This window comes from Lissotriton vulgaris, unplaced genomic scaffold (assembly GCF_964263255.1).
Source record: "Lissotriton vulgaris unplaced genomic scaffold, aLisVul1.2 SCAFFOLD_325, whole genome shotgun sequence".
Taxonomy (NCBI): Eukaryota; Metazoa; Chordata; class Amphibia; order Caudata; family Salamandridae; genus Lissotriton; species Lissotriton vulgaris.
Genome location: NW_028243553.1, coordinates 472173 through 497181, shown reverse-complemented (window position 1 = coordinate 497181; position 25009 = coordinate 472173). Strand labels below are relative to the sequence as shown.

At 46.3% G+C, this 25009-nt stretch overlaps 1 protein-coding gene across 1 annotated transcript in view; it reads right to left on the bottom strand.

The window, feature by feature from the left end:
* The window catches only part of LOC147668304 (talin-2-like), a 1432932-nt gene that overhangs the window by 1027315 nt on the left and 380608 nt on the right, over positions 1-25009 (bottom strand). The gene's annotated exons all lie outside the window — the stretch shown is intronic.

Sequence of the window (25009 nt, the reverse complement as noted above, 5' to 3'; positions counted from 1 at the left end):
ATAAAACACATCAAACATTGAATACCTAAATAAGCACTATTCATGATATTTGCAGGGGTGTGGAATTTAATTAAATATCTACTTGTCCATGGGACAGGTTGCTTCATAAATCTACTTGTCCTGTAACAAAATTCACTTGTCCCTTTGGTGTCATATAGTGCAGTGACACATTATGGCTGCAATCTCATTATATATAGCCTCTCTGATTATGCCAGGGCTCATACCATAGTAGTGTTTGAATACTTGCAATCCCCTTATGTTACCATGTTTCTGCAGATCAACATACTGGGGCTGAAGGTAGCGGAAAGCAATGTTTTCAGGGTTAGAATGCCCCTTTGAGTCTGTGCAAAGCAACTAACTTGCACGTTTTAAGGGTTTTCAACAACTCTTCTCTAATATTTTCCCTTACTGAGAAATGCTGGAAATGTATTTAATATTTCTTACCCTACTCCTGCAAATTCTTGAGAATTCACGAAAGCCCTATAGCTGCACTTAATGCAAGGACATATACCAAGGGTGCACTTTTGAAACTTTAATAATTGAGCCCCTGATTTGGTCTGGCGTTGACCGTTGACCTTTTACGTTTATTAAAATTCTGTCTCTCTATCGGCTGGCTTCACGAGGAGCATATTGGCACAAAAAGTAATTTTGTTCAGAGCCAGTAACTGTGTCAGTGTGTGCTTTTTGAAACCAAAAACAGTTTTTCCTTTTGCCAATGTTTGTTATAATGGTGAGGACCTGGTAGCTCCCACACCAATAAGGTTTTCCAAAACCATGCCAAAACAATTCACACATTGACAAAACTAAAAAGCTGACCACCAATTTCAGACCCTACTGGCATTGCCAATGCTGGTTTATTTTTGTTTCTCATAATCTTATTGAAACTGGTTACACTGATTTTCCATTGTGAATATTTTTGGGAAATACTAGCATGCATCAACATATGTTATTAAATGATGCGGCAAAGAAATGGTACCTGAAATTTTGCAGTAGTTTAGTGAAATGTTTTTTTTCTTGCTTTAATTTTTTAATGAACATTTTATTTTGAAAGCAAAGAATCCTCAATCTTGCTTTCAAGCTTCTGTAAATATTTGAATCAAATCAGAGAACATTCTGGGAGCATCATACATAGCCTAATATTTTTAAACTTTGAAAACATGTGTATACATTTTTATACTGGAACCACTGTCAGTAGTGCAGTCTGAGCTTACAACATTTACTCAGAGCGCTAGATTTTAGTACTCAACTGTGGGGGCAAGAGAGGGCATTTTTTCTTGCAAGCAATAGGATCCAAGGCACCCTTGATATGCCACATCTAGGTGGAACAAAGGCTAAACATTTAGTCAAACAAATGTTGCACCAAGCTATCCAGGGGACTGACAACGCAGTCACCAAAACATTAAGCCACTCTACGGTTGTTTGCGCTATGGATTGTGGTCACATCTCCAGCCGAGCCACCAGCCCTGCCTCTGTATACTTATCTGTTCTATGGTCTGTGATCAGAACTCTAGGCTGGTCACTGTATGCTTGTTTGTGCTCAGGCCTGTGGTCACAACACCAGGACTGCCACTGTATGCTCGTTTGTGCTGTGGTCACAACAGTAGGCTGGGTAAAAGCAAGCAAACCCCTCATACCAAGTGGACATGGTTGTGTATACAAACAGCTACAAATTCCCCAGGGCTAAAATTAAAACTGCAGTCTGCAAACCAACATCAACCCTTACCTCTTCATTCTACACCCAAACCTAGCACAGTATGTAGACGTCTGCTCCCTTGTGGCTACATCAACTGAAATGATTTGGGATGGGAGAATCTGTAGGGATGGCTGTACTTTTGCATACAGTGGAGTTTAGGAAATGGGGTCAAAAGAGAAACAGGGGTACTTACCAAGGAGACACAGGCTTTACACAAATACTGAAAAGTGAACAGCGCCTTCCATCATTTACATTAGTGTCTACTGCAAGACGTTATTGGACTTAGCTTAATGCTGTTTAATATATGGACATAATGGGGGGGCTCAAATAAAATGTGGGTGTTGTTCTGGCTGTGCTATGAATCTGTTGAGGAGTTTTGGTCAAAGATGGGTGAAGGTTGGTGAATGTTTGTAGGAAGTGTGCATACTAGCCCCCCCTATCATGGACCATACGACCATCTGATTGTCAGTCTATTCATTTCAACACACTGAGTGTAAGACGAGTGAAGTTAGGTGTTTAGGGTGGGTGATCCCATTGAAGCTAAAAGAGGTGACTTTAGGGGGGTGACACAGGTTTGCGGAATGGCTAACCCCTTCCGAAGTCTGCAGGAAGTACTAGGAAAGAGTGACGATATTTCAAAGTCAGACGACTCTCTTCAATTCAGGGCCTGTTGTGTGGAGTGCCAATACCCTGTATGTCCTTTGTCGGGTGTCCCACCCAAGCACAGTCTAAGACCTTTCCTTCAGGGATACAGGTTAGACCACCGTGGAGTGATGACTGCTCCACAAAGTAGAGGCCTCGGGAGGCCGAAGCAAAGGGTCTCTTCCTCCTAGAAGGGATAAGATGATGATAGGCGATGTTTGAAGCATGTTGGCAGACCCGTTTGCATCAACCTGCGGGTGCACCTTATGTTTCCACCATGCACTGTCCCTGAAAATGTTGAAAACGGAATATGTACCACCTATGGTGTTTGCATCGAAATCAGATTGGAAACCGCGAGAGGCCACCAAGAAACAGCAGGTCTACAACCACCAATGGGAAACTACCTAGAAAACAAAATGCATAGTTGTTTATGCAGCTTCAAAGTTCACTAGTTTTTAAGCGCCCTCAGATTCTGCCTACCCCTCCAGGATCCAAGCCAACATTACCCGACAACATGGCCGGTCACCAGACCGCATTATCAAGGGCTTCAAGGGGTCACCTTTGCACTTACAACCAAGAGGCTGCTGCCCAAGAGAACACAGTAAGTAAAGCGCCGTACTGCCAGCTTCACCCTCACTGGATGCTGCTCATCAACATGCCACCAGCCTGCACTATGCAGACAAAGCTATCTCCAGCCAAGAAGCCCCTCCGGACATTTCATAAACACTCTCCCAGCATCATCACACACATGTTCACAAGTCTCACTAGGAGTGCAGAAACTAAAGCCACGGTCCTTCCTTCCTCCACCTCGGGCCTCTACCCCAAACTTGCCAATGGTTTGGAACCAAGGGCCTAGGCGAGGGCAGAGAAGTTGAGATTAATTTCACAAAAGTATACCCACTACCAGTGCTTAATTTGTACACAAAATAAGTGCCAGGGCCCTCGCCGATGCAGATGGAAGTTGTAAGATGTATCCACAATGGGTAGTGCCATTCCCCATTATGGAGGTGAACAATTTTTGTCTGAAAGGTCAGTCTTGCTGTGTCTTCCCAAGTGTGATGAGAAACGTGTTCCGCTGTATCTAAACTGTTAGGTTCTGTAGTGGGTAGGATCGATAGCAGTCCTCTAGTAGTTATTCCATTCACTCACCTAAGAGATGGTGCAATCACAATTGGTGGAATTTCCACCTGTAAATGCCCTGCGCTGGTGTTACCTCAAAATATTAATTCTCTCTCAGAGCATGGCCTTATGTCTGGCGGTCACAGATGGTCCGCTACGAAAATCCCTTATGTACGGAAAATTCCCAGGACTTCCTGTATTCACTAGCAAGACCTTTACCTCCTGCCTTTTTCCAGATGCACTCACTGTGCTATCTTGGATCGCCAGAAGTTTGGGAGCCTACAGCTCTGCGTTGCTGAGGCGTGTCTTTTCTTTGTATGCTGTACTAAGACGCTGCGTGGATGCAATTTGACATATTACTATTTAATAGCATGCCTATGTTGTGAAGATTTCTACGATTCTACGATTTACATGTACTTTTACTTTGTGTTGTAATTCTGACAGTTACTTTAAGCAAATAAACCATATGTCTAATAGAGAGGAATTCTGAGATGATACTGACAACGTAGATCCTCGTTCTGGTATCAGGGTGATTGGATTGGAGGATGCCACATTTGCTATGATAGCTTGAATTACCTGAAGCAATATCTGCCTTGCCTGTTTACATGTATGCCTGCATTCTGATCGTTGCTGTTTTGTGGTGGGGGGGGGGGGGGGGAGCTATTATATTGACGTCAGCAAGTGCTAATCTGTCCCGGACGAGGAGTTCTAGAGTTCTGGTAGCCCCTCCTTCCCTTTTTTGTTTTGCTCTGAAGCATGAAGGGGTGACCCCCAGGGGCCCCTCAGTTTTGGGGGTGAAGAAAGGAGGGGAGGTCGTGGTCATATTCTTTATGTTTGCAAACAGTTATTTTTCTTCAGTACACAAGGCATTGACTTGGGTGTGTGTTCTGGTGCGGACAATGAGAGGCAGCATACCGACTTTGCCCTCGACGATCTGGCCCACGGTGATTAAGGTGGCAAGAGACATTTGCTGTTCCCGAATCGCCACTACTCTAGGGTGCGCTCTAAGCTGCGCTGCGCAGCAGCATGTACAAGCAGCAGGGTGCGCTTGCACAGTGCACTCCTCTCAGTGCTACTGCATGCATGATTTTTGCCGCCCTCCCAATTGTGCCGCCCTAGGCGGCCGCCTAGTCCTGCCTAACGGCAGAAACGGCCCTGTGCACCTCTGTACCCATGGAAGCGGCAGTTATCGCGGACGCAGCGGGTCAGCCAAACGTTCAAAGTGATCAAAATAGACTCACCCTCTGAGAAGACAGTTCAGAACAATTCTAACAAGACTCTAAGTAAAAGGCCCAATGTGGGGAACCTACAGTAGAGGCCCCTAAACAGAATATCTTAATTAACACAAAAATCTGAATTCAATTCCATAACGGCTCAAAAACAGAAGTAAAAAACGTCCAAGAGGAAGTTTATTACTGCACAACAAAACTCATCAGTTAGCCATTATTTTTCTAGCTCTATCGGCTGTGTAGAGGAGGATGGAAAAAACTGATATGGCCACTAAGTGCCTAAAATGTATTTCAGTAACCAAAGCTTGAGGAGAACAGGGTTCTCTGAATCGTAAGAGTAAAGTATTGTGTGGCGCAGCCCAATCGCCACTATCCCAGCTTACTGAAAAACACCCCTACAGTGCTCAGTCAAGGTAACATCACAGTCTTCCTAACCACGCCAATCACTGCGTAAGGAAGACTTTCCTGTATCGGAGCGGGAGAACAACAGATGTTATGGTTTTGGAGGTGAAAGGAACAACTGCTTTGCAATGGACCTCATACCGGTTTATTCACCCAGTGCCATCAGCAATATGGCATAGTCTTTAGTTGATCCAGCAAAAACACGTCTCAGAGTTTCGGACCTCAAGATAACCCTTCTATGCATAGTTCTATTATTCGTCCAAATAAACCAAAAAGAAGCTGACTAGAGCATTGGTTCTGGAACGACTGGACAATACAATGCAGTTGCATGTGGTCCAATCAATAGTCAACAGCAAGTTAATGTTAATGTTAGGGGGGTGTTTTGTATAGCGCTCAGCTACTCCGAGGAGTGTCCTGGCGCTTTTTTTTTTACCTACAGCGGACAGGGGGCAGGAAGGTGCAGAGTGGGTCTACTGAACAAACAGCCAGGATTTCAGGTCTTTCCTGAAAGCCAGCAAGTTGGTATTCCTGCGAAGGGTGACCGGCAGAGTGTTCCACAGCTGAGGTGCAAGACGCTGAAAAGACCGGCCACCAATCCGAGCTCTTCTTATAACTGGGACCGAGGCGAGAGCCAGCGACTCTGACCTCAAAGATCTGGCAGGCTGATAGAGAGCCAACCGCTTTTGAATGTATTTGGCCCCGGTCGCATATAGAGCCTTGTGGGCCGGTCAGAAGCCCCGGCTCGCCAATGAAGACCATAGATGGCCCGCGCAGCTGCATTCTGAACCACTTGCAGACGTTGAAGAAGGTACTCAGGCAGACCGAAGTAGAGGATGTTGGCATAATCAAGGCGCGACCCAATAAGGGCCTGCACAGTGATTTTCCTATGTGCTACCGAAAGCAAAGGGAGGAATTTTCGGAGCATCTTAAGGAGGCCAAAACACATTCCTACTAAACCAAGAACCTGGAGATTCATCAACAAAACATTATCGATTTTTACTCCAAGGTTCTTGGCCATCGTGGTGGCAGCCGCTGGAGGAGACATATTCACAGGCCACCAGGCCTGCCAACTGGGGTCAGACCGGCAGCCGAAAAAGAGCACCTCAGATTTGTCTGGGTTACACTTGAGGCTGTTTTACTGGAACCATTTAAAAACAGCCCCAAGGCAGCCTCTGATGCTCTCCCCGTCAAAATCAGACCCCTTCCCACAGGTGAAGACGAGCTGGGTGTCGTCGGCATACGACACGATCTGGGCACCAAATGACTCTTGAAAAACGAATGATGGAGTATCCCCCGATGAGTAGGTTGAAGGTTTTCCAAACGTGGAATGGATATTCCTTGTAAAAAAAAACTCACTCACCACCTAGTGGTGACATGCTTCATCATCGGGGTCCACCCTGGTGGCCTAGCGTCACCAGGGTGTGCTTCGACACCTGAAATGCAGTGGAGCAGGTTGTGAGGTGTAAGTGCAAAAAAATACAGTGTTAAAAATTGTCCTGGTTTTAGCTTTGTGAATAACTTTTAATGAAAAAGCAACTGGACAATATTAAAATAATAAAGAGTGAGATACTGGAAGGGGAGTTACGACCTACGTATCTCAATTTGTGTTCATAGTGCATAGGTCAACATGTTTCAACCATATGGGAAAAATCCCAGGTATTCATCAGGACCAAAAGGAGATGGAAGGTATGAGCCCCCTAAAAGGCCGAGCAGCGGACAGTAGACGTAGGTGACAGGCCTATTGCCACGCAAGGAAACTAATACGTTGTACCGCGTGATGCACCTACCCCCTGCACGTTGAAGCCTAATAGGAAAACGCCTCAAGTTTTTACTGATGCTCCACATTATTGTGAGCATCACACCAATGGTACATTTTACCACTGGTTCACTAAGGATTTAGCACAGGGTGAGCCTTTTAGGGGGCTCATACCTTCCATCTCCTTTTGGTCCTGATGAATACCGGGGATTTTTCCCATATGGTTGAAACATGTTGACCTATGCACTATGAACACATATTGAGATACGTAGGTCGTAACTCCCCTTCCAGTATCTCACTCTTTATTATTTTAATATTGTCCAGTTGCTTTTTCATTAAAAGTTATTCACAAAGCTAAAATCAGGACAATTTTTAACACTGTATTTTTTTGCACTTACACCTCACAACCTGCTCCACTGCATTTCAGGTGTCGAAGCACACCCTGGTGACGCTAGGCCACCAGGGTGGACCCCGATGATGAAGCATGTCACCACTAGGTGGTGAGTGAGGTTTTTTTTACAAGGAATATCCATTCCACGTTTGGAAAACCTTCAACCTACTCATCGGGGGATACTCCTTCATTTGTTTTTCAATATTCGTGATCAGGGGATCAGGAGTATTTCTCGTCCATCATCTATGGGCACAATCCCTTACTCTCCCGTTTGTTTTTTCGGACACCAAATGACTCCGCCAGTGCTGCCAAAGGGGTCATGAAGATGTTGAAAAGAGTAGGGCTCAGAATGGAGCCCTGAGGGACTCCGACCTCCAGTGGCGGCACCACGGCAGAACAAGGGGGGGCCCAGACCGTTTGACACCGGCCCGCTAGGAAGGATCTGAACCAGCTAAGCACCGTCCCCCGCAGACCGATCTCACGGAGTCTGATGAGGAGACCCTCATGGGGGACAGTATCAAAGGCCGCTGACAGGTCGAGCATTACCAGCATGCCCTTGCCTCCTACATCCAATACCTCCTTGATTGCTTCCATAACTTCCAGCAGCGCGGTTCCGGTGCTTAAGTTGGTACGGAAGCCGGATTGCGTGGAATGAAGCAGATTATGATTTTCAAGGAAATTGGAGAGGGATGTATGTACGTGTTTCTCCACGATTTTGGCAAAGGCTGGCAGGAGGGAGATAGGCCTATAATTAGCATAGAACTATGCATCCAAGTTGTTTTTTTTTTTAGCAACGGTATGACCATAGCTTGCTTCCAGGCTAAAGGGACCACTCCAGTGCTGAGAGAGAGATTCAATACAGGATTAATAAGGGGTTTTATTACTTCAGCTATTCTAGCCAAAAATTTGGCTGGGCATGGATCCAGAGGGGATCCTGATTTTAATTTGGTTATCAGATCCAAAGATGTTACTGCGGAAAGTGGTGGAAATTCCGAGAAAGTGGACTCATCACCAGATGTAGATCCTGACAGGACACAGGTGCCGGGGGGTGCCACTACCCCAGACAACAAAAAAAAAGAGTCCTGATTGGTCTTGATTTTGCTAGTAAAAAAATTGGCAAGTGAAGAGACCCAGGATTCCGAGTGGGCACACAGTGGCGCACTCATTTTAGGGGAGGTAAATTCCCTCACAATGGTGAATATCTCTTTACTAGCATTGGAGGCCGCCTCGATTCTTTTTGAGAAATAGGCTTTCTTTTCAAGCAGAATATCGTGATGGTAGGATTTAATGGAAGCCCTATATTGCAACTTTGCCGTGATGTCATAATGGCGACGCCAAGCCCTCTCCGCGATCTTACATTGCCGCCGTGTCAAGACCAAGGCTTTGGTGAACCAAGGAGCAGAGGCTCGACTGGCAGATTTGCGGCAGGAGTTCACAGGGGCAAGTTCATCTAATCTTTCAATAAACCATGTCTGCATGAAAGCAAGAACACTCTCTAAAATGCCTGATAGCGGGCACGGATGGCGTAGACCCACCTGGGCCAACATCTCAGGAGTAACACGATGATTAGCCCGTGGGGCCTGCCAAGGCCGAAAGGAGGTGTTACATAATGGTTTATTGGCACAAAGAATATGAAAATTAACTAAGAAATGATCCGACCACAGCACTGGAGTAGGGGAGGAAATATCAATGGGAATGGTGGAAAACACTTGGTCAAGGGTATGGTCTTTATTGTGGGTGGGAACAGACAGGTAGGGGGAGAGACCTAGGGGAGAGGTGATATCACAGATCTTAATAGTATCCGCATCAGTCCCCACGTCCATATGGATGGTAAAATCCCCCACTACCAAACAGTGCTCTGCCCTCAAGCAGAGTGTGGATGCCACCGCATACAGCTCTTCATAAAAAGAGCCGGTGGGTCCCGGTGGCCAATAAATCAATAGCCCTGTGCAAGATTGGTGAGATGATACAGATATGGAAAAAGCCAGAGTTTCACAGCCTGCAATTTCATCGGTAGGGATGATGGAGCATGAGACACCCCTGTTCACCACAATCGCCACACCCCCACCCCTGCCCATAACTCTGTCCTGCCTAAAAATAACATAGTCGGGGGTATTGCAGTAGCTATGTCCGGGTTCAAAGCCTCCCCCAGCCAGGTCTCTGTAAGAAATAGACAGAACGGCTCCTCAGTAACCAGGAGCTCATAAATGTCTAAAGCATGTTTGCTCAGAGATCTTGTATTTAGGAGCAAACACGAGCACCTGATGGCAGAAGCAATAGTGGCAGGGGCATTGCCTGGAAGCCAGCCACAACCAGGGCAACGCCTCTTGCCCTTATGCCGCCCAGGAAAAACCGCGCAGCAATTGCTCACCCCTTTCCTGAGATCGGATAGCTCTGCTGCCGTATACATCAGCATAGTACCGGCTGATGCAGGATCTAGGACCCGCCCGGCCGCACCCGGGACGCTGACGGACGCAGACGGGCTTTTCTTTAGCGCTCCTTAGGCGCTCCTTAGGCGAGCCCGCTCTGCGCGTCCGCTGCGCGGAGTGAGGAGCCCCTGATTTTATGCCGTCTCAGCCGAGAGGCGTCCGAGAGAACCGCAACACTAGTCTGCCGACTAGCGTTCCAGGCTGCCCCCAAGATGGGTGCTCCCACTCCCACCACACTATTCCTACGTGTCCCAGAGACCCCAACGGCACCTATTCGGCCGTGGGGGTGGGAAACCAACAATGTGCACTCCTGCGCGGCCTCACCGGGATAGTGAAGCAGTCAGGAGGACTGCGCAGGGCAAGGAGAGCAAAGGCAGAGCAAGATGTTACCCGGCACCCGCCTCAGGTAACGAAATAGAGGGAGAGTGAAATAAAAGTACACAGTAAAAAACAGTGCAATTGTTAAAAAAAGACAGCGCTAGCAGTCAGCGCGGAACGATAATTTAAAAATGAGGCAGTTTAAAGCTAGTAGTCAGCAGCAATAACACCCACTTGCCCGCACCCAACATCCGCCGTAGGCAAAGCGGGGGGGGGGGGGTCAAACAACGTGGTGAATCAAGTGTCAAGGCTGACATCTGACATGCAACTTGATGAACCAGGAGCACAAAAAACACGTTGTAAAAGCATTCCAAAAACTCCCACTCAATGCCTGGATTCATTGCTATGTCTTGTGCACTAAGTCTTCTTGGTGTATGAAAAGACAAAAACAGGATAGGGCAGTACCCCAAGAGAGGGAACCAAAATCTGGAATTCAATCAACCCAGGCATTATAGGACAGTTGAACTACCCATTCTTTAGGAGACTTCTAAAAACAGAGCTTTTCAACCAGGTCTATCATTTATGATTGAGACCAACAGATGTAGTGACTAAGTAATGGTACATCAAACTCAAATCCAATCAAATGAAATCGAATCAGATTTATACAATGCTAAAAACCCAATAGGGCGAATAAGCCCTTAGCGACCCTGGGATAAGATAATAATTATTTAAAAAGTAGGGTCTCTAAGCCTTCCTGAAATGACGCAGCTATTGAAGCTCTCTCTAATCCATATGTTAATTGTTCCACAAATTGGTGGCAATCTCTGAAAAAGGTTTTCTCGCCGTCTTTTTCCTGGCAAACCTGTGAAGCATAAACAGAAGAATGCCCATAGATCTTAAGACCATCTAAGAGGAAATATCAAATCAACTAATTTCAGATACTCTGCGGCACTGCCGTAAAGAACTGTGTGCGTGACATAAAGCAATGTGAAAGCAATATGGAAGGCCACTGGGAGCCAATGTAGGTCGCTCAAACGAGTGGAGGTATGTGCTGAAATGGAGACCACCAGACATAGCAATGAGTTATGCTGGATGCCAGGACTCGAACTGTGTGCTCTTTAAGACATGCACAATCCCTTACTCTCCAGGCTCTTCACCAACAAACGCTCATCAATTTTTCAAATGAAAGGCAACAAATAGTAAACAATAACTATAAGTCACACTCTATAACTCAATTAGCATCATATATAACACCCCAGAGGTATTGTGACATATGTATCCACACAGCTAAGCTGTGTTTTTCCGTAGACTAGGATAACGCTTAAGTCACCACTATTTAAGTATCATAGTAAAAAAGTTAGTCCCAAAGCAGCTATAGGTGTCTCCATATCAATCCAATTTTTGCTGGACAGATTCTAATTTGTACACTGAACATCACAGATCAGTACTATTTTCTGTTTTCACCCTTGTCTTTGATAAAATGATTCAGGTGGAAAGGAGAACCGATACTAAAGAGAAGTAAATTCAGTGTGTGTGTAAACTGTTTGTCCTTCACCCATTCCACATTCACCCGCTGTACCCTTGTAAAGTATTCCACAAGTCCTCTACTTAGGTTTGAACTGTATGAATACCTATACCATAAAATAATAGACAACCTTGCAGGTTGCATGAATTTATTAAGATTACAACTAGTGGATGTAAAAAAAAAAAAAAAAGAAAAACTGAATATTTTGCAAGACGGTTTGCCAGAACCAGTCACTCGTCGCAGATACCTCAGTGAAGTTCTATGTAGGAACCTCTCATGATGGTGACAAAGACAACTGACTCACATTCCCAGGATCCTGATCACGTTTCAAGACCGTTTGAAATTGACAATTAATAGCTTAGAAAAAGAATGCATATCTTTAAGTCCCCAGACTGCAAGTAAAACGAAAGACTAAAAGTAAAAGGGACATGCTGCAGAATAATAAACAAGCATTGGCAAAACCAATAGGTTATATATCTAATGTAAGTGACGGGATGTTGGCTGTGTCTATAAGGAAGAAAATTACAAAAAACAATTTGATGGACAGAATGTAGATCAATGTCTTACATTCACCCCAGTACAAGGATCTGGACCTAAATCCATCGTTTTTTGCACTCCACACCACCCTGGGTCAGATAATGGCTTTATGCAAATCAGCTCTATAAGTGTCTATAAGGAAGGCTACTCCAACAAGTAGCCGTGAGCTACTGGTAAGCTCTCCAGCTACTTGTAATTAGCTCTCCTGTGCAGTTCAGTCTACTGAATAAGAAGCTTATGCTGGGTTTAATACATATATGCATCCCAAAGTTGATACAAGTGTCATGTCATTCGAGACACAAATGTGTGTATTTTCAGAACTTAAAAAGTGATATTGGAAAAAATGGTTGGATTTCGAAAATATATTTAAAGCTAATATTTGAGTGATAAATCAAAAGGCATTGGGGCGACTTAGTATGATTATTAACTTGGCGACAGAGGCATTGCAGGTACATGGATGTCATGTATTCGATGCAGAGGCATTTCAAATCGCTAAAGGCTTTTCCACAATAATGCTGGCTACCCTGTGTGATGGACGGGGTGATCACTGCCGGTAATCTTGCATGGGGGGGGCCAACTTGTCAGACGTGATCACTATTATCACGCTACTAATATAAGTAGCTCAGTAGGACTTTCACTGAACAGAGGTAGCTCTTGTCACAGAAAAGGTTGGAGACCCCTGCTGAAATGTATAGTTTATAAAAAGGAAGAAAAAAACAATTCAAAGCACTAAAGGAAAAGCAAACCCATGCCCTGTGGCGTCTCAAAGCTGTCAATGCAATGCAATGTTTCAGTCTCTATATATTGTATGGTTTATTTTACAGATAGTCTTCACTCAAGAAATCTGGAGCAGAATTTAAAAAGAATTAGATGGCATCCGATTGTGAAGGGTCCACAAGGTTCAGCAGTGTGGTCTTCTGCAGTAGTCCAGGGAGCGGGTTTATGGTCCTCCGGGATGTGTCCTGTTATGTGTACAGCCCTCCTGAGAGGCCAATGGAGTGAGGGCAGCAAAGCCCTGCTCATCCCTGCCCTGTAAGAGCCTTGTGGGCCAAAGCTTGTGATGTCATGCAACATATGGAATGCAGAAGTTAAAACAAAAACTACCCTTAATTTTTGCTCCTAAGCCATACCCCAGCAAATAAAACCAGTTACAAGCAACACAGTGCAGTTGAGTAGGAACCGAATCTGGGTGGGGGGCGGGGTGGGGGAAGAGGTGTTCGCAGCACAATGGGGGAGCTATCTAGAAAGCACATGCATGCTCATGGAGTACGATTACAAAGGAAAAAAAGTTCCTTGAAGGTGAGCAGTGGAAGAATACACGTCAGCCAACTGATAGAATCTTAAAGTGGCTATGCTCGAGGGGAGGGACAAACACAAGAAGAGGAACCGGCAGGCAAGATGAGTAAGCAACACGTGCAGAAGAGAGCAAGTGGACGGCGAAGGGGGGCTTGAGGGAATAGAAGTACACAGAGGTGAGGGAGAGCAGCACGACTGCGGGTGGGGGAGAGAAACACACAGGTGAGAGAGGGAGCAACACTTGGGGCAGAGAAGCACATGGAGGGGACAGCTTGAAAACACATGCACTTTCATGTAGTCCTTAAACAAAAAGAAACAAACATTGACAAGGCCAAAATCTCAGCTATGCAACTTATTGGATTTGTCAATGTTTTCAGCCAGGTTTCACAGCAGCACGGATGCTACGCAGAATGGCTTAAGGTTTTTTTCTGAAAAAAAATAAAAAAGCGCTATGATGCAGCTAGTACCGGCTGTGTCGTAGAGCTTTTTTTTATTGCTGGTAACCCTCCATGTAGCAAGCCCGCCCTCCGTTACTTCTGAGATGCCTGTCGAGCAGCCCCGCGGCCAGCAATTTTTTTTAAAGTGCAAACGCGACCACTGCTGGAAGCATTACTGCCATGCTGCACAGCGGTGTAACATAGATAACAATATGCACACAAGACAGTAGCTTGCATAAGCGAGGCCGATTAACTTACTTGTTTACAGATTTGCGCTGCACGAAATGCTGTAGTCCGGATTAAAAACCAGATCAACAATTTAGCCACCACATTGCCACCATGCAGAGTCTCAGAATGACTCCATGTTGTGTTGTCTTTGACTAGTGACATGGCTTGTAGCTATTGTAGTATATTCTAAAATGTGGTCTACGAGTGCGGCAGGCTTAGGCGCATCAGCACTGAGGTTGCACAAGTAAACGTACTTTTTTAATCGATGCATCTCGACCGCCTCACTACACTCCATAATATTGAGAGCACCTTTGCCTAATCCTTTCTTTTTCCTTCTGCAAGCCACTTCTTTCACGTTTCAATAGGTTGGACAGAGGTGAAACAGGAATTCAGTTAACAGAATGAATCTGGTTAACCCCTTCCACGCTGATGACGAGCTGGGCTCGTCATGGCGTAGCCTCCTCGCACGCTGATGACGAGCCCAGCTCGTCACGTAACATGCGATTTTAGAAATCTCAGCGTACGAGCGGAATTCCGCTAGCGCGCATGTGGTTAATAAATAAAAGCAGGGGGCTGAAACATGTCGACAGAGACATATGACAACGTTATCTGCATGGCAACAGGTTCTTCACGGTTGAAAATAAAAACGTAAAATAAGGAAGCCACCTTTACCTGGCAGGTAAGCTGAGCCAATGAAGGCTCCTGGAGTGGGCACACCTGCAGCACACAGAAAAGAAGAGCCTCCCACCTACACAATCTTTTATCAACATGTCCAGGAATGTAAAATATTTGTCAACATGTCAAGGGGCAGTGAAATATTTGGCATATTGGTGAAAGCCACTATATTTTCTCTCTGAAATAAGCATTTAATGTACTAACTACAAAAAGATAGCACTTTGAAGAATTGTAAGGCTTTCTAGACTATATTAAAGAAAACAGAAGCAGGTTTTGCGTATTTTAATGTAATCCAGACGATTTTACAAAAAATATTATTCCAATACCACCGCCTGCCACTTCCATAATCTTAAAAGAAGTACAAATGAGGGGATTTAGCTCTGAGACAGTCGGTAGCACTTCTTCCACGAGGGTAACACTTGTGTAAGCGTTTCCTCCATTGTCAAAGTGAGCCTGTGTGAATACGAATCTTTGTAGGCAACGTATTTACAGTGATTGCCGGCGGGGTGTTAGTGAAAACATGCTTAGCTTTGAAGGTACCCCTAGAGTAGTCGTAGACGTCTAAATATGAGGAGTCAGCGCCTAGAAATACGGTTTTCAAATATTGCAATATTTGTTCTGTTTCGATCCCCCCCTCTGGGGTCCCCCTTCTTTTACTATTTCCACGACCACCAGGTTGCTTCGCCCGTTATTAGCACACTCTTGTAAGGGATAAAAATGCAGGGGCCTCGAGGAGCTACATGTCCTAAGAATCATAACTAAGCAACCTTTATAAGAGGCGAGGCCTGTGTAACCAAGTGCGTAAGCTAAAACATCTCCACTAGAAGCTATGCTAAGTGGAGAAGGGGTTATGAGGATAAGGATAAACACATTTGGAAATTCCAAGATTGTGTGTTATAAGAAAGAGATTAACAGGCCCAAGGCAGAATACTTCTCCAATATTAATGCTCCCACTAGCTCTAGAAGTTTTTTTAACATTCTAAATAGCTTAACCAGTCCTGATTGCACTAAGAATCATATACCCCCTTCTCAAGAACTTGGTGATAATTGGGCTAGGTTCTTCAATGATAAAATTAAAACTATTATTGATGACCTGGGTGGGGTTTATCAGCCACCTGAGTCTGGAGTCTCAGACATAATGGGTCTTTGTGGTATTGTTGAGAGTGGCCCTGATGCTTCCATTAACATTCTAGAAAGTTTGGCCATCAACAATTTAACGGATTTTGTGCCACTGACAGTGGAAGACTTTAGTAGGGTAGCCATAGGTATCCTCTCTGGATCTCCGTTGGATCCTGTGCCACAAAAAATCTGGAAAGAGTTTGAGTCAGAGCGGTTTCCTACACTTCGGTTAATCTGCAATCAATTTCTTTCTAATGGAAAGGTACCGTCCCACTGCAAACAGGCACTGGTGACACCTCTGTTAAAAAAGGCCTCTCTATACCAGGCCTGCCGCAAACACTATAGGCCAATCTCCCTTTTGCCTTTTTCTGCCAAAATTGAAGAACGAGTGGTCAGCAGTACTCTTTCTAATAATCTGGAACAGCATAAACTGCTTGAGGATGTACAGTTTGGCCTTCGGCCAGCTCATGGTACTGAGTCGGCCTTGGTGACCGTGATGGATGAGCTACGGATGCGGGCAGACAGGGGTCAGGCAGCTGTTCTTATTTTGCTTGACCTGTCTGCCGCCTTCGATACGGTCAACCATGGGATCCTGCTGAGAAGGCTGAGGGAGGTGGGGGTGACGGGCTGTGCTCTGAGCTGGTTCCAGTCCTTTCTTTCGGATAGGAGGCAAGCAGTGTCTCCCCCCCCCCTTACCAATCTGCCTTTACCTACATCACGCATGGCGTGCCACAGGGCTCGGCAATTAGCCCAATTCTATTTAATATCTATATGAAACCTCTGATTGCGGTCATTAAAGAGCATAATATCAATATCGTAAATTATGCAAATGACACGCAGCTGATACTCTCCTTGGAGGGAGATCAGTCGACATCATTGGAAGTGTTTCATGGCTGCCTGCGTGCTACGGCTCATTGGTTGAAGGAAAACTCTTTGCAGTTTAATGCGGGAAAGACCGAGGTGCTCTACTGCCCAGTGGGTAAGGTTCCTTCTGTGCTGCCTAGCAATTTCTGGCCCACAGACACATCGACCGCAGTGAGGCCGGTAGAGAAGGTTCGTAACATGGGCGTTATGTTTAACAACAAACTTACAATGGAGGCCCAGGTTACTAAGATGGTGGGAGGCTGTTTTGCTATTATTAGATCTCTACGGAAAATCTCCCCCCTGCTGCCTTCTCATGCGCGTGCGTTAGTGCGTTAGCCCTAGGATGGGCCCGAAGTTCCTCTTCCTCATCGGCATTGGCAGAGTTGGCTCCCGCTGTGACAGAGATTTCAGTTTAAGTCCCTCTGTCTAGTGTTTAAAGCTCTGCATGGGTCTGGACCTGCTTCCTTGCGGAGAAAGTTTGAATGGTACGTTCCAGCAAGAAGCCTCCGTTCCTCATCGGCGAGACTGGTTAAAATACAGAGAGTTAGGAAAGTAAAATCGGGTGGCAGAACTTTTGGCGTAGCAGCTGCCAGACTTTGGAATGAACTACCATTAGAGCTGAGACAGGTCAGTGATCTCCTTCTGTTTAGAAAGAGACTAAAAACTTGGCTGTTCCCAAAAGATTAACCTAGCTGGTAAGCAGTGGGCATGGTCTAAGTCCCCAGTAAGCTAATAAAATGTCTCACAAATGACAGCACATGCTCTGTCTCATGCAAGACCTAAAAAGTAGTTCCCTTAAAGCAAGCAGTGGAAGCATAGATATCCAGACCATCAAAAGAGATGATAAAAAGCTCCATGGGAGGAAACAACAACACTGACAAGCTGCAACACAAATACAAAGCATACAAATTAGAGTGACAGTAAAGTGAACCAATGGTAAACAATAGGTGAGCTGAAGCTCCTATAAACTCTTGGCAATCCTACAACATGTCCCATGTAATCCGACAACTTGCACTATCTGGTAGGCTCAACCTAAAAGCACATTTTAGGACACAACTTCCACCGAACACATTCTGAAGCTGAGCCTCTGAGGATCTGTGGCAGTGCACACTACAGCAGAAGTGAAAACTTTTTTATTACAGGTGTTTTGATACCTTTTATGTTTACGTAGCATCTTCTCCACACAAGGTCTTGCTATTCCAAATTGCTTAACAGAGAAAATGCTACAATTGCCAAATGCTATCCTCCCATTTCATTGATTTTGGAATCACGAAAGAGTTGGTGTGCACTGCTGATATTAAAACGTATACCTTGCAGTTTTGACCACAATCTCTGCGAAAAGAATTAATCTCCTAAACCACTTCACCACTGTCAATATTTAGCAACAAGAGAAGCTTTCTGTCCCTCTATCCTGCTCCCCATCATTTTATGCACAGCAGTCAGCGAGTGAAATTGCCAAAATCTGATGCATGTATATGGAATGTGCAGAGTAGTAACCTTAAATAGATCTATGTTGGCTGTGTTTTTATTCCTTACTTACTAGCACACATTTTTTTTTTAAACCTTTTTTTTAATTTATTAGTGGCATTCAACATAGAGGCATGAAAGTCAAAGCAATAATAATACAATACAGTACTATTCATGGTACATACAATGTAAATAGCTCTTCCACACAAGGGCTGGCACAGTGCATACATCGCGTATATCATTGTGGACTGAGAGACCTCGCCCCACAAGGGCCCCCCCTCTACCCAACCAGGGGCGGGGTCATCGAGGACAGTGGTCCATTCCGTCACATATAGGCATCTTGGCAGACAGCGAGGGATGTATCCCCGGCACACACAGCCGTGCATGTGTAGGCGCCAATTAGCATCCATCCAACCCCCCCCTGTATAAAACTGAGCTGTACGTGCAGCAAGTGCGGGCAACTCCGTCCCATAGGGTGATGGCAGTCAGTGGGAGAGTATCCAGAATAGGGCGCATCTCAGAGCAGGGTCCTACACTCCTCAGCACAGAAGTCGTCTAACACGACTGGCATCCGCAGGGCGATTGCGCCCAACCACTTCCATTAGTCCCGAGTGTCAAAGCTGCAGGAGATGAGGAGAGACCAACCATGTGAGCAATGCTATGTGTATCGTGTTCCCTCCGGAATTCCCAGTGTCACCCCAACTGTATTCGTCCCATCCCTACCCGGTCCGGGCAGGTTGTGCACATTCCTACGTGTGAAAAGTAGTGTGGTGAGTGTGGTGTAGGGTTGCAGCACCCGCTCATGGGCCCGGCTCCGACTCGTCATCTCCAGAGGGGTCGCTGTGAGTCGTCTGAGATAGCCAGTACACCTGTAAGGGGGACCAGAAGTCACGGGGTTTACTACGGGCCGGCAGCAGTTCTGCATAAACGCCATGCTGATCCTGGCAGTACCTGAGATCGTCCAACCACTCCTTAAATTTCGGCGCCCTTCCCCTCCCCCATCTGCAGGCAATCCTCCTCTTTGCAAGTAGCAAAGCAACATCAACATATCGGCGGTCGGTCTTGGGCACATTCCTGGTGTAGCCCATCAGCATCACCACTGGGTCCATGGGGAGAGGGCCAGCTATCATTACCTGGAGCGCAGCGTGTACCTGTTCCCAGTATGCCTGAACCGCTCCACACTCCCAGGCTAAGTGGAGGAAATCCGCACCCTCCGCCCGGAATCTCGCACATCTATCATCCTCCGATAGTCGAAAACGCAGCTTGCGAACTGGAGTATAATAATATCTCTGTACGAACTTATAATGAATAATTTTCAGTCGACAGCTGGAGGAGATTTTGGCCGTGATCGAGCAGCAATATGTCCACTGTTCATCAGTGAGAGCAGTAGGGAGCTCAGAGTCCCAGGCAGCTCGCGCCTTGACCAGGACAGGGGGACGCTGCTCCCGAATGGCAGCGTACAATTTCGATACCAAATGTCTGCCGTCTGACACCAGCATTACGTGCAAAGGCAGCACTGTGCCCGGTTCCTCCGGGAAGCTTGGGAGTATGTCCCTCATACCCTGGCGAAGCCGAATATAATAGAACACTTCCATTGGCGTTGGCGGGGTGCCCTGGAATAACTGGTCCTTGGTGCGGAACTGACCATCCTGGAAGAGATCGCCCCAGACATTAACATGTAAGCGGGTGCACATGGATCGGAATCCGCGTTCCGTCAAGAGCGACAGTTTCGGGTGGTATGCAAGGGGCATGGCCGGCGAGTAGAGCATAGGAGCGTCCAGCAGTTTCGTCACTCTCCGCCACGTGTCAATAGTGCAGGTGACAGTGGTAGCCGGCGTCTCGATATCTCCCGCCAATCCCATCAGCATGCCCCTGAGCGGCAGCGGGTGAACGACCCAGTCCTCTGCGGCGACCTGGGGCATGAAGGGAGCGGAGTTTACCCAATGGTAGGCATGTTGAGCCTGAGCGCTGAGGTAGTACACCTCCAGGTCAGGTACGTTGAAACCCCCCCTGCTGTACGGGTGTGTGAGGAGCTTCCAGCTAAGGCGCGACTGCTTGCCTCCCCAAAAAAGGCGCAGCAATTCGGATTGAAGTCTTTTAAAGAAGTAGGCCCCTGGGTAGTAAGGTATATTCTGGAAGAGGTATATAAACCGCGGAAGGACAACCATTTTGATCAGGGAGGCTCTACCTGCCATCGACAGTGGCAGGGCCATCCAGCGAGTCACATTGTCGGTCAATTGCGAGATGGCCACGCCTACTAGCACACATTTAACACCTGTCCTTTAGGAAGCAATTAAAAACATTTCTTTTCCCAAAATCTGACTAAACATAATCCTCACTCTGTTATCTGTTAACTACTCACTACTGTCAGGAGAGCGCCGTGATATCCAATTGGGGATGATTGTTTGTGCTCTATAAATACCATTGACATTGACATAAAAGTAGAGTGAGAGTATGAAACTCTATCCTCTATTTTTACATTGTATACAGTTTTCCATTCATGAAACTGGCCTTGAGCTATAGAAATAATAGAAATTGCACATTAATACAAATATGGAAGAAGAGAAGTTTTACAAACTAAAGATAAGGGCACTGGAACATTCGCATTTTCTATATGGTCAGCCCTAGATTTGAGGCCTTTTTCTGACCCTATTTTTGCTAATATTTGGACTCTGTGACACTTCTAATAAGTGCCTCAGTTCACGTGCTCTGACCCTAATGAATAAATCATTAAATTAATTTCAATTAATTGGTCTAGTTATCTGCCCTTTAACACCATTGTTGGTGGTGCAGAAAATGCATATATGGTAGGAAAATTAATTGTCACATGTAAACTGCAGTGAGCATGAATTTACACCACCCACATACACGACAAAAATGTGTGTCTGTCAGGCGCACAACTGAGCTCTGGCTGGGCTGTAGTTTCAATGCACTGCCATGACACATGGCAAGGAAATGTGCCTTTGCAATGTAGGAAAAGCTTATTTTTATATATTCATTCATACAATGTGCTTTTATAGACCACTGGATTGGGTGCCAATATACAATATATAAAAACAGGGTACTCCACATACTAGGGTAGTGTGCTGTTACAATGGAATAAAACCCATAAGCTATTTCACTGTGAGAGTCTTACTAGACTTATCTGTAATTCTTTCCTATGTCCGCAGTGGGAAAGGCTAGAAATATGCTACAAAGTTATTTACTAATTTTCAAAACCACATTTGATGGGGAAATCAGATTTCTGAAAACTTAAGTGGAAAATTAACTTTACTTTAGGTTTCCTGAGCCAGCATTGGCAAAACCAGTTACACCACCCACCACACCTTCAGAGCTGTAATACACATAATGTGCCTTTGAGCCCAAGAAAAGCCAATAGGTGACTACTTGGCAGAGATTATCTTCCTTGGAGTGAATAGGTTCAGTTGACTGCACAAAGCACAGCATTAGCACTACCTTTTATCACTTGGAAATGGCAAGGAGGCCTGCTCCTATTCATTCCCTAGACCGAGGATCCTTCCCATTAACCTTTTAAGGATCTTGGTGTCTTTTTGCCCAATACAATTTTCTCTATTTCTATAAACATGTTTGGGAATTTATTCTGTTGTGTTCTTTACTTTAACCCCTTCACTGCTGCGGCTATTCCGCCGCAGTGCTAAGGGGGCGGGGCGGCCGCCGCATGCTGGTGACGGAACCGCTCCGTCACCAGCGTCGGTTGCGCTGTGCTTATGACAAAGCGGTTCCGTCATGGCCCGCCCCGCTCAATGGAACGCTCAGCGCAGGCGCGGAATTCGCGCCGCGCAGGAGCGCCGAGCGGGCCATGACGGAACCGCTCCGTCATCAGCACAGCGCCACCGCAGCTGATGACGGAGCGGTTCCGTCATCAGCAGGCAAAGGGTTAACATTGTTGGTACTGCTCCAACCTAACAGGCACCACTTTGATGGATAGCCTGCTGCTTGTGTCATAGCTACCAGGATTTTAAACATTTATACAAGACTGGTCTTTTGTCCTTATCTGTGTAGGTTTGAGTTCTTGGGTTTGCCTCCGTCCACACGCACGATGAACACCATCCACTCCGGATCCCCATACCGACCCCTGCCCCCACCACGTCTTCAACAAGGCCGACTCCATCATCGCACCTCAACTCCGGGACATCATCAACACCTCCTTCAACACCGCCACCTTCCCGGAGAGCTGGAAGCACGCCGAGCTCAACGCCCTCCTGAAGAAACCAACAGCGGACCCTACCGACCTCAAGAACTTCTGCCCCATCTTGCTCCTCCCTTTTCCTGCCAAAGTCATCGAGAAGACAGTCAACAGACAGCTGGCTGCCTTCCTCGAGACGAACGGATCCCTCGACCACTCACAGTCCGGCTTCCGAGCCAACCACAGCAACGGAGAAACAGCGGCCCTCATCCTCCTGGACCTCTCCGCAGCGTTTGAAACTATCTGTCACCGCACCCTAGTGCAGCGCCTCAGCAACATCGGAATCCAAGAGAAGGCACTGGTGTGGATCATCTCGTTCCTCAACGGAAGAACCCAGAGAGTCCGCCTCCCCCGTTCAGATCCGAGGCCACCAAGTCATCTGCGGCGTACCACAAGGATCATCACTCAGCCCCACCCTCTTCAACGTCTACATGAGCCCCCTCGCAGCCATCGCACGCCAACACAACCTCAACATCATCTCCTACGCCGACGACACCCAGCTGATCCTCACCCTCACCAACGACCCCGCCACCGCCAGAACCAGCCTACACGAAGGGATGAAAGACGTTGCCGAGTGGATGCAGAACAGCCGCCTTAAACTGAACTCAGACAAGACGGAAGTCCTCATCCTGGGATAACCGCCCTCCGCCTGGGACGACTCCTGGTGGCCCCCTGCCCTGGGCACCAGTCCCAAGCCAACGGACCACGCATGTAACCTGGGCTTCATCCTGGACTCCTCCCTCTCGATGACCAGACAAGTAAACGCCGTCTCAGTATCGTGCTTCAACACCCTGCGCATGCTTCGAAAGATCTTCCGTTGGATCCCCACCGAAACCAGGAAGACGGTCACACAGGCACTCGTCACCAGCCGACTGGACTACGGAAACACCCTCTACGCCGGGACCACGGCCAAACTTCAGAAAAGACTCCAACGCATCCAGAATGCCTCCGCACGACTCGTCCTAGACGTCCCCCGACACAGCCACATCTCTGGCCACCTGAGAGACCTGCACTGGCTGCCCGTCAGCAAGAGGATCACGTTCAGACTCCTCACCCACGCACACAAGGCTCTCCACGACTGGGCCCCAAGTACCTCAACAGCCACCTGACCTTCTACACGCCCACCCGCCAGGTACGATCGACCAGCCTCGCCCTCGCCGCCGTACCATGCATCCACAGAGCCACTGCCGGAGGAAGAACCTTCTCCTACCTGGCAGAGCTACATAACAGTTCCTTCACAAAGTGCATGGGTATTCAGTGAGACAGCTGGTTTATATGTGGTGTCTTTCTTGCCTTTGACAGGACAGAATCCTAAAGCAATGGTCCCATAAGGTCACATAGCATTTAAAAAGGCATTTATATGTTGCACAGATTGGCTTGGTGCCGTTTTGTTATTAGTATTGCAATGACAGCACTGCTACAGTTCAAGTACCATCTCGTCCTAGTCTCGAGAATTCTATTGTTGATAGGAGTCTGTTTTCTGTTTATATCAACTGGCTCCTCAGTTGTGTGGTGCTTTCAATTAGATTTGATTATTTTGTGTGGCATTGGGTAATGGTGTTTTGGTATTTTTGGTTGGAGCTATTTACTAGTTCGGGTACATGCCATCTGGAAGGTCTGGCATGTGCTTTGCCCCAATAGAAATACAGACCGAGGTAAGTGAGAGTATTACATTGTGGTAGGATACACAATATACCTTTAAACAAGACTAGCTGAAATGTGCTGGTTAAGTGTCAATCAGTCAGTGAGCCCACTCATATCATGGGAAAGCTTTATAAAGTCTCCTCACTGTTCATTCAGTTTTTGCTTATCATGTTTAGGTTTTATTCTTTCCAAGAAATGTCCTTAATCTAGATTTGAGCTTCAAACAGTCCTCAAGGGCCTACCAAATGGTACCCCTTGATTATAAGTTCTCATTGTTGGTGCCTGCTTCTTTTATGTCAGATTTGGACTTTTCATTTTTCATATTATAAGCCTAAAAAGGCACAAATAAACAAATACATGAAATAAATCAAGCTGTGTTGTCATGGAGTGGCACATAGTTTTATGAAGATAAGAGTGCCTGGTCATGTCAGTGCTGACAACTCTATGGTACCTCTGTCTTATGCCAGAACACCGTACTAGAACACTGAAGGTAGCAGCAAGTAGCTAAATTCTCTACCCAACTCAGGGGCAGTCATCCCTCAGCCAGCCAGGGGTAAGATGCCAACCTTGGAACATTCTCCTAACACCAACTTCTTAGAACACAGAATGGACACATCATTCCAACAACCCAGTCCATTTACAAATGGACCTCATAACCCTCCGTTATGTTTAGAGATGTAACTATCCGGTTAAATGAGTGAATGAACTATCATCTGTAAAGCGCACAGCTATCACAAGGGCATCCTGTTGCTGGGGAGACAGACTGAGGGAGGATGCCGCTTCTCTATTATGGGGAAAGGGTCAGGTTTTGATGCTCTTCCTACAGAGAGAATGGAGGAGACGCTTCATGTGGTGTTCCAGAGCTCAGCTGCAGTGATAGAGAAGGTCCACCCTCCAATTCTAGTTTTTTTTTCTGGGAATTGTAAGCAGCAGAAGGGAAGCTGGCTTGTATAGGGTGAATCTTTGGCTAGGAAATCTGGGTCTTTGTTGGTATGGAGATATATGAATGACATATTGGGGCATAACCATGA